We start from the raw sequence: 11,334 nt of genomic DNA on the forward strand, positions 1-11,334 counted from the left end.
TGCTCTTTAAATAGAGATCATGGACCAATCGAGTGTTAAGCCACATATTAAGTGTCGGTAATACCGACAAGAGAATGAAACGTCAAATCACTTCATGTTAGAACATATCGTGACCGTCAGATTGCAAGTTACAAAAGTACATAGTAAAGAAACACACTTTACCTAACTCTACACTAGACCAAGTTATACTTAACTATTTCCTATGTGTCAGAATATCCTAACACCTGTTGCCAAAAACTAGGGTACGATACGTGTTTGTGTTGATTACCACGATATCAATCGCATGTGTCCTAAAGATAATTATCCTACTCCCTTTATAGATTAGATCATCGACGAATGCGAAGAGAATGAGATTTTTTCTTTCATGGATGGCTTTTCTGGATATAACCAGATTAACATTTCACCTGTTGATCAACGTAAAACAACCTTTATCTGTCATTGGGGTACTTTTTCTTACAAAAAGCTTCATGTCGGTCTAAATAATGTTGGCGCTACATTTCAACGAGCAATGTCCTATGCTTTCCATGACATTCGACACATTGTTCAACCATACCTCGATGACTTGCTTGCTCATTTGGCTAAACGTCGTGACCATGTGGATCACTTAAGAGCTATATTTTTACGATGTCGACATTACAATATCTGTCTCAATCCACACAAGTGTGTGTTTTGTGTCGAGTCTGGCCAGCTCTTAGGTTTTGTGGTGTCTCGTGAAGGAATCATGATTGATCCTTTAAAATTTGAGGCCATAATAAATCTACCCCCTCCTTCATCACTGATGCAATTGCAGAGCTTGCAGGGAAAAACTAATTTTCTCCATCGGTTTGTTCCTGATTATGCTGAACTTGCTAAAGGTTATACTCGCTTAATTAAGAAGGGTATCCATTTTATCTGAGATGAAGTTGCCCAATAATCATTCAATGCTTTAAATACAACCCTGATTAGTGCTCCTTTACTGCATCCCCCCAATTACCGCCAAGATTTTTTCCTATATTTGGCTGCAACTGATACCACCATTGCTATGGTATTAGTTCAGGACGACAATGATTACAATGAGCATGTGGTTTATTATCTAAGTTGGAATCTTATTGATACTGAGTCTTGCTATGCTCATGTCGAGAAGCTTTCTTTGGCGGCAGTTCATGCCGTCCAAAGGTTTCGACACTATATCCTTTTACGGAAAACCACCGTGATTTCTGATTGCAACCCCATGAAATATATACTAACTTGCCAGTTTCTTGGGGGAAAATACTTCAAATGGATTGTCATCCTATAGGAGTTTGATTTGGAATTTACTGTTTCCAAATCGAAGAAATCGCTCGTCTTTACTGAGTTAATCTGTTCTCTTCCTTCTGCAAGCACCCCAACCAATTTTACTGAGTAGATACTCGATGAAACATTGTTTCTGATCAGCACTCTTGACCCGTATGGAGACATTATTGTTTATCTCCAAACCCAAACCTTCCGATCTGAGTTGTCCCGATTGGACCGATGTCGCATCCGGCATCAGTCCCAACCTTATCAGATCCTCGGTGATACGTTGTATCGGGTCGATGTGGACTCTGTCCTTCGCAGATGTCTCACCCTTGAAGAGGATGAGCGGGTCTTAAATGATTGCCACTCTGGTGCCTGTGGTGGTCATATTTATGGATATGCCACTATTCAGAAGATCCTTCGCGCCGGTTATTTACGGCCTTCTATCTTCAAAGATTACATTCTAGTTGTCCAAAAATGCTATGAATTCTAGATTTTTAATGGCAAGAAGCGCACCCCACCCACACCCATACACCCCGTAATTACCGTTGGCCCATTTGCAAAATGGGGCATTGATTTCATGACCTGTAACCCTCGCTTGGCTGGGGGGCATGGTTATATCATCGTCACCATCGACTATACGAAATGGGTCGAGGCAATGCCTACATACAATGATGACAGTATTACTATTGTACAGTTCCTTTTTAACCAAATTATAGCACATTTCGGTGTCCCTCAAGCTATCGTGACTGACCATGGATCACATTTTCGTCAGCACATGATGGCAGATTTAACCGCTCAGTTGGGCCTTCGACATGTTAGATCGACTCCGTTTTATCCATAGGCCAATGGACAAGTTGAAGCAGTGAATAAGGTTTTGATTACTATGCTTCAGTGTACCGTTGGGAATCACAGAAAATATTGGAATTTAATTCTTTTCTTAGCTCTTTGGACTTACCAAACTTCTGCTAAGGCGGCCACTGGATTCGCTCCATTCCAGCTAGTGTACGGTTAGAGGCAACTCTTCCAATTGAATGTGATATCCCTTCGCCTAAGATAGCTATCAAACTTCTTCTGAATACCTTGCCTGAAGAGGAGCGGTTACTGTATCTTGAGAGACTCGACGAGACTCGTCACATCGCTGCGATGGTCATCGAAGCTCAAAATAAATGAGTCAAAGCTCATTTTGACCAAACCATTTCTCCTCGCACTTTCACTGAGGGCAACTTGGTCCTTCTTTATGATCAAGCTAATGATAAGTTGGGGGCAGGCAAGTTTGAACTTGTGTGGCATGAGCCCTACATTGTCAAGCGTGTTTTACAAAAAGTTGGCTATGAGCTATGTGATTATGAGGGAAATGCATTGTCACAGCCCTGTAGTGGGTTGTATCTCAAAAAGTATTATGCGTGAAATTCGTATGATAACTTTTGTACATTAGTGTGTTAATTCATTAGTGTGAGTTTTGATTTTTTGGTGTGTTTGTTTGCTTTGAAAACATATGTTTTTCTGCTTACCCTATGTTCCACTCAGTTTGCAGATGTCATCAGGTCATTACGTTGGTTTTGTTGATGACGTTTGTCATAGCACACAAAACTTCTCTTCCGTAGCATGGGTACTCTATGACTCTAATGTCAAGTTGATTAACTTACAAGGTATCTACCTTGGTCGAACAACCAATAATATCGCTGAGTATAGTTCATTTATTGAACTCTTGTCAGAAGCAGTTTTTCTTGGCATTAGGGATTTAGTTGTTAAGTTGGATTCACAACTCGTTGTGTTACAATTAAACAATCATTATTCAGTAAGAAATCCACAAATATTACGTATGTATCTACATGTTAGATCGCTGGAAAGAAATTTTGATTATATCACATATCAACATATTCCACGTAATTTAAATACCTTAACTGATGCATTTGAAAATTTTGTTCTTGATAGACATTTACGTCATTTGTAAAACTGAATCATGTTATGAACATATATATATATATATATATATATATATATATATATATATATATATATATATATATATATATATATATATATATATATATCACATTTTCCGGAGTGTTTACATCAAAATGTCAAAAAATAGAGTGTTCCGAGACACTTGGCTTCCAAATCCTACAAAATGTGTAAAAGACTAGAAGAACTATCAAACTGCACGGTGCTCATGGTAGCACGCGACTGCTCTGATCACTCGGCCTAGTAGCCGACGCAGTCTCGCAGAGACTCCCACTGTGTGTCTCTGCCATCATAGTGGAACATCATTGATAGTGGCGTAATCTGGAACCCCTCGAGTGATGGCTTCCAGATTGTGCTCCATCTCAGCTAAGGGGTGCACCCCTTCTTCGTAGTCCACAACCACTATCGAATGGGCAGCTCGTCGTGCTATTAGCGACATGCCTAGTGGTCTCCCTGGTCCCACATCTGCACATTTATCATGAGTTGAGTCTTAGTTTACACTATCATAAAAATCATAAAACTTCAAAAATTCAAAAACCAAGTTTTTACCTGTGTCGGTCCATTGTTTGCTTGGTGGCAGAGGTAGATCTAGATCCCCTTTGAAATCTGTGCCGGCATAAGCATAGTCATCCACCATAAGCAACTAACGTTTAATCCACGCGAAGAACTGTGGTGGTGTTGAAGCCCCGAAAATCGGGTCGACAACAAGGGGGATACCCACCCGGTCCGGACCTTGGTTGGCAGCTCCTTATCCGTTTGGTATAGCGGGTCCGACTGGGGATAATGGGACCAATTTCCCAATCTAAGGGTGTGTGTGTGTGTAGAGTTGGATGATGCTTATCTAAGAGTACTTAAAGCTAATTTAATTCAAACTTCTAAACTAACTCTATGCTATTGTAATCTAATGAGAAACAACACATCTAATCTATACTAACCCGGGGTGAATTTCTTCTATTATGCGATCTAAAGAGATTTCAAACAATAACTGGTAATAAAGATCATTTAGCTATCATAAGAATAGAAATCAATTAAGATAAACCACTTTGCATAAAAAGTTAGGCAAAACAGTTGTGAACAACATATCGCATAATAAGTTATTCATATATCAAACATAAATAAATGACTCCACCGTACAAAAGTGCCAAATGGTAACTCATACATTCATGCAGTAACATATAAACAACTGAAAACTGTATATTACTTTAAGAATATAAACAGAAACAGTCAAGAGATAAAAGTACCATTTATGACTGGTTCCACTCATAAGCTTCAAGCAACAATGATTTATCTCTCCTTGCTCTAACATCTACTAAGAGTACAGAAGTGAAACATCAGTAGCAGATATCAAATGCAAAAATTAATAAACCTTGATCCATCCATTCATCAAAACCCCCTACGAGGGTGCAAAAGTGCATGTTCTGAGGACAAGTTTTTTGACAAATTTCTGGACCCTTCTCCAAATGCATGAGAAGGGTTTAAATACTGCTAACTAATTAACTTAATTACATAAATTTAGGATACGGTTTTAAATGACCGCCCTTTTGCTAAAACAAAACTATTTCTAAAAATTGAATCTAATTCCTAACCATTTCTGTATTTGCTCCTTAGTGCTGCAAGCATGCAACATTCGCCTTAGAAGAGTCGGCTGGTCGCCTTCTGCTTTCGTTTGAGCTATGAAAATAGAAATAACAAGCGCTGGTACCACTTTCTGGTAAACTAGAAGATATTTTCGAGAATCTTCCTCTGGCTGGGTGTATTCACTGCGTGTATACTTGGTAATAACCCAAATTTCTTGCAAACTGATTCTGCTTTTGCTATTTCGGTTTCCGGCCTTGCGAATGACTGAATAAGTTAGGGACTTTGCTTTCTGAACAATTTTCTGCATCGAAAACTGCCTCCGTTCTTTGTTCCGGGCTTTTCTGGCGTGTTTTCCTTCTTTAGCGCCTTTTTCTTTTTGCTTTACCAAGCGTAAGCTTCAAGATCTTTTGTAAACATGCTGCTTTTGTGCACTTTTGACTCTGGGCATTGGATGGCCTATTGACAATAGCATCTGTTGAGTGATACTCTGGAATCTGTGGTCCTGTTGCATGCGGCATCCGTTTCTGAAGGGATCTCTTCTCTGTTCTCCGAGCATTGATGCTTTCCCCTTTTCCTTAGATGTTTCCTGCACATTGCTTCATGTTATTTCCGGTCTTACAGTTTACGCAAAAGAAAAGAGTAATGATAATAAAGATTGACATGAAAGCTTTAAGCTCTTATGAATGCATAATCATGACACCCATAACTAACTGACTCTTCGAAAAACACAAAATTGTCCTTCTTGAATACTTTGGCGTACAATCATTAATTTCTTTTAAGGCGCGCGCCCAATTTTGGTTTACGGACAGCTTCCTTGAATACTGCGCCGAGGAAAATTTGCGATGGGTGATTTCTGCGACTCGCATCGCGGATCGCGGATCGTCAAGATGTGTCATCGCAAAAATTCATGATCGCATTTATCGCAGATAGCAGATCGCGCTTAGTCATTCAATCATTGTGTGCTTCTTACGCGATGTTGCAATATGCGACGCCGCATATCGGCCGTCGGAGATTTCTTAGATTTTTCTTTTAAGATCGCTTCATAATGTATGCGATGCGATGAATTTCGCGTCGCTTCTTCGCAGTTTATTATTCTCATAAGAAAACGTTTCATTCTCTTCTCGCGATGCGATACAGCTTTAAGGAGTTGAAATACAAAAATTTTCATAAAATGTTTTTTGGATTTTTTATTAAGGGTCCCCATTTGCTTGGTGTTATTGCTAATACCAAACAGAGAGGGGGGTTGTTGGTGGCCACAACAATGGCGATTCACTGGGAAGAACCAGTTATCTTTGTTTTTCTATTGAATTTTAACTTCCAAAGCAGAAAAATTTTCATAAGTCTAAATTTTGTTATGGACAGATAGAGTACATTATGCCTTATCCTATCAATGATATTTTGTTTCAACCTTTTCCTATTCCAATTGTTTGCTTCCTCAGGCTTAGTCCTTTCATTTGCATAAGCCATTACTTGGTCTTTTAAAGATAAAATAAGGTCTTCTCTGTGTGCTAGCTTTTAAAATATGCTCATTTTTCGTAGGTAGAGCCTCTGCTGCCAGCAGGCGTCCATAGCCTCGACAGGGTTACCTGTTACCCAGCAATGATCCTTTATCCTGCTTAAGGCTATTTACAACTTTTCAGAGAAAAACCCATTTTGACACTTTTTTCCTTTTTTATTCTCTAAAGAACAATGTCTTGGTTTGGTGGCCAAATTATGACACAGTCATTCACTTGATTTACACTTTTGCTGAACAAGATGGCTCGTGATGAGACCCCTTGTCTTTTGATTGTAACAATCTTGAGTCGTTGCCCTGTTTTGGTGGACAATATTGGCAAAGTCAGCAAGTTATAATATCTGTGATCATGATAAGCCGGCTCGTGGTGAGACCTCTTATTCTTTGAGATATAGTGTTTTCTCGGATTGTTCCTCTGAATGCTGCGATTTTCTTTAGCAGGGAGGAAATCATTGTTTTTCCTTAAGAAAGCTCTGGACGACAATAATAGAGTTTGAAAACAGCAGTTTTACAGAGAATATTTATTTTGTTATTGATACCTTTCATTGTGCTGATATAAAACAATTTCTTCGCTAAAGGTTGCTTTCATCAATTTTTTTGAAGTTGAAACTAGTATCATATCTAGGCTAAAGTTAACTCTATCTATCAATAATAAAGATCAGATCTTTCGAAAATTTTACTACTTGTACAAGCGAAAAAAAAAAATCAAAATCTGATAGAGAATTGGTGTCTTTTTCGTGAGCCCCTGTAGTAACCATCTACAACTGGTTTTATTATGGAAAAAGAAAAAGAAAAACTAAAACTATCCTACAGAATAGAAGAGTAATCTTCTATGGAAAATATATTTTAAGGATTTGTCCATTAACAGGCAAAGAATCCCTTCTACCTGCTAAATCCTGCAACACAAACGTTGATGGGCCTATGACTTCTACAATCTGAAAAGGACCAAGCCACATCTTCTGGAATTTTGTATGTTTGCCCTTTTCTTCATGAGCCTTATCCCATTTCAAAACTAAATCTCCCATCTAAAAAAATTTTCTGGTCATTATGCTCGAGTCAAAAGAGGATTTTATTAGCGCTTGGTGACGAGCATGGGTTTTCTTAGCTTGTTCTCGTTGTTCTTCTAATTTAATTATTTCCATTTGTCTTAGTTGTATGGAGGAAGTAGATACTTCATCGATGTATTGTACTAAAGACAAAGAGGGGATGACTAAGTGAGTTGGAAGAACCACTTCTTTCCCATAAACTAAATTAAAGGGAGAAGTGCCGATTGAAGCTTTCTTCGTTATTCTATCTGCCCATAAAGCATTTACCAAAGCTTTGTGCCAATTCTTTTGGTTCTGGTCAACTGTTCTTTTAATATTCCTAATTAGGTTTTTATTTGTTGACTCAGCCAATCCATTACCTTGCGGATAGTAGTTGGCCGAATATTTCAGTTTGAACCCTCTTTTAAGTGCAAACTCAGTCATTACATTCCCAGAAAAGTATGAGGCATTATCAAACATTAAAGCCGTTGGCAATCCAAACCTAGTGATTATAAATTGATCTATGAATTCAATGATGTTTTCAGAATTAGCTGTCTTGAGAGGAACTGCTTCTACCTATTTAGTAAAATAATCTGTTGCCGTGAGGATGTATCTATGCTGCTTAGAAGAGTGAGGAACGATCTCACCTATTATGTCCAAGCCCCACTGACTGAATGGTTGCTCGATGTTTACCGGCTGTAGTGGCATGGACGGTTTCTTTTGTCTCCCTGCAGTAGTTTGGCAGACTTGGCATTTCCTCACGTAACTGTGTGAGTCTTTGAACAGCGTGGGCCAATAATATCCTGCACGTAAGATTTTATGTGCAGTAGCGTCTCCAGCATAGTGTCCGCCCGCTGGTCCATCGTGGAGTTCCTGCAAAACCTTTTCGGCTTCAGTTTTCTCAAGACACCTAAGAAGAACAGAATCGTAATTCTTTTTAAACAGAACATCATTTATGAGCTGATATTGTTTAGCTTTCAATCTCAGAGCTCTTTTCTTGGTGTGATCCAGGTGTGATGGAGCATACCCGTTCTTAAGATAATAAATGGTGTCAGCATATAATGACTCTGCATCGTTTAGGCTTACCTCATACATTTGTACCTCTTCAAATGAATTTTCAGGAATTTGCGATGCTCCAACCAACATTTTGCAGAAGCCTTGACCTCTCACAATGCTTGCTGGTTTGATCTCAAGGTCGTATTCTTGTAAAGCAGTGATCCAATTTGCTCTTTTTTCACCCACATCCTTCTGTATTAGAAGATTTCTTACCGCCGGAAACGGTACTATGACCTTAGTATGGGTTTTAAGTAAGAAAGGTCTGAAATATTTGACCGCTTTGAAAACAGCATATGCCTGTTTCTCCACGTCTGAATAGTTGAGTTCAACACCTTGTAAATTCGAGCTAAAAAATGCGATTGGAGCTTCCGCTTTCTCTTGATTTGCTTGAGTTAGAATCGCGGCATATGATTTCTCTGAGGCAAATGTGTATAAGATAAAAGATTCTGAAAAATTCGGGGTTGCTAAAGATGGAGCGTTAATGATAGCTTGTTTGATCAGGTTGAATGCCTCATGCTCATCTTGACCCCATTTAAAATTTGAATTCTTTTTAATCATGGTTTGCAAAGGAGAAACAATTCGTGAAAAATCTGGGACAAATCTTTTCACGAAATTGATTTGACCAAGGAAAGATTGCATGGCTTTTTTGTTATGAGGTAGGGATATTTCAGAAATTTCTTTGATTCTGTCAGGCTCAATGTGAATACCAGATTTTGACACTATGAATCCTAGAAGTTTTCCTTCACTTAATGCGAAAAAAGATTTCTTTGGGTTAAGTGAAATCCCATACCTTAAACATCGTTGAAAGATTTGTTTCAAGTCTTTGAGATGGTCGCTTCGCTTCTTGGAGTACACTGTTATATCATCCAAATAAATTACTACAGATTTATTGACTAAACCCTTGAATGCGATGTCCATGGCTCTCTGAAATGTAGCGCCGACATTGATCAAACCAAATGGCATCTTCCGATAAGCGTATGTGCCCCATTTAGTTCGGAATGTGGTTTTTAACTGATCATCGGGATGTACCAGCACCTGATTGTATCCTGAAAATCCATCCAAAAAAGACATTAGTTCTGAGCCTGCTACTGCCTATAATATCTGCTCCATAGGTGGGAGGGGAAAATTGTCTTTTTGACAGGCTTTGTTGAGATTCCGAAAATCGATGCAGATTCTAATATCTCCGTTTTTCTTTCTAACGAGTACCATATTGGAGACCCATTTGGAATGTCTGACGGGGAAAATTATTCTGGCTTTTAATAACTTATTTAGCTCAGTTTTTTTCTGATTTTCTAAATTGGGGTGGATTTTTGTAAGTTTCTGTTGGACAGTTTTTCGTTGTCAATCATAGGGATAGTATGTTGAATGATAGAAGTGTCGTATGTCTTTAGCTCATCGTAATTCCAGGCAAAAACATTTTTGTATTGTCTCAAAAGACGAATATACGCTAGTTTTTCTTCAGGGGCTAGGCCGTGGCCTAGATTAACGTTTTGTGGTTTATCATCGGTTCTTAGGTTTACTAATTCATAGTTCAGAGTTGAACTGTAGAGCTTCGAATTGGTAGACCTTTTAAACCGACTTTTCAAATCGTATAAGTCTTCCAACTTAACCACCGATTTAGGTATAGCATTATCAGTGCTATCTTGTTGTATTTGTCGATCGTGATGGTCTTCGTTAATTATTTGATTGGAGTAGGATCCTTCGGAAGTGAGGAAATTTACAATATCAGGATCGTCATTGAATACTCTCCAATTTGTAATGTTGTCAGGGATGGACGGTCTAAAGATTAATTCTATTGAGAATCTATCTGGACTAAAATCTTCGGAGGGAATAAGTCTAGAGGCTACGTTAGCTAAAAGGTCTGCGCTCGCGTTTTGGAGTCTTGGGATTGACGAAATATTGAATGCTATAAAATGCTCAGTCAGATCTTGTACTAAAGATTGATAGTGTCTCAAATGACCTGATAGGCAATGTATGGTGTTACGTACCTGTTTGACGACAATCTCAGAGTCTTCGAAGACTTGAAGATACTTGACGTTCAACCCGATTGCTTTGTATAGGCCTTGCACCAAGGCCTCATATTCCGCTGTATTGTTTGTGCAATCGAATTCAAGTCTGCACATAAGCATGGTCTTATTTCCTTCTGGACTAATCAGAACGCATCCTGCTCCTGCTCCTTCGTTAGATTTAGAGCCATCAAAATATAATTTCCAAAACAAAGATGTATTTACAGGTTTATCTACAAAATTAACACACTTTGAATTATCAGTTTGGGAAAAAATTTCGACTTGGGACAAAACTGAATTTTCTAAGTAAGGTGATGTATGAGCATTGAAATTGCCGAGGAAAGAATCTACCGAGTAATTGCCTATGATACTGCTGTTATATGCTATTGCTTCATTTTCTCCCTCCAATTCCGTTACTATGTACTTCTAGTGTAACTCTCGTTCAACCTTTATTTGATTTGGTTTACCATTGTAGGGTAACCACATGTGCGACCAGTCGGTTGAGAAGTATCCATGGAGTTTTTCGGACCAATCCCTGCTAAGAATCAAGCCATAGAATTCTGGGATATCAGCTACTAGAATGTCAATAACCTGACACACCTTCGGGTTAGACGACAATCTTATGGTCACTTGATTAAGTTCACCAATCACTTCGACTTGAGATCGATCATGCTGAACTATGCGCACTGCGGATTTTTGTGGTTGAACATTCAACTTGGCACATATTGATCTGGGTAAAATATTCGTTGAAGCACCAGAATCTACCAAACAATTGTGCACATTTTTATTGAAAATTTCATAAGTGAGAAGAAAAGGGGGAGTGTGAGACCTTGATCTTCCTCCAATCAAGGCAATGTCATTTGGATCCATCTTATTGATCGTGTTGGTTGGAGGTCTTCCCATGTTGTGGGAAGCTACAGCTGTAGGCAAAGAT

The sequence above is a fragment of the Pinus tabuliformis genome, chromosome X (genome assembly GCF_031772625.1).
Source record: "Pinus tabuliformis cultivar Carrire ecotype Pingquan chromosome X, CPIR1, whole genome shotgun sequence".
Classification (NCBI taxonomy): Eukaryota; Viridiplantae; Streptophyta; class Pinopsida; order Pinales; family Pinaceae; genus Pinus; species Pinus tabuliformis.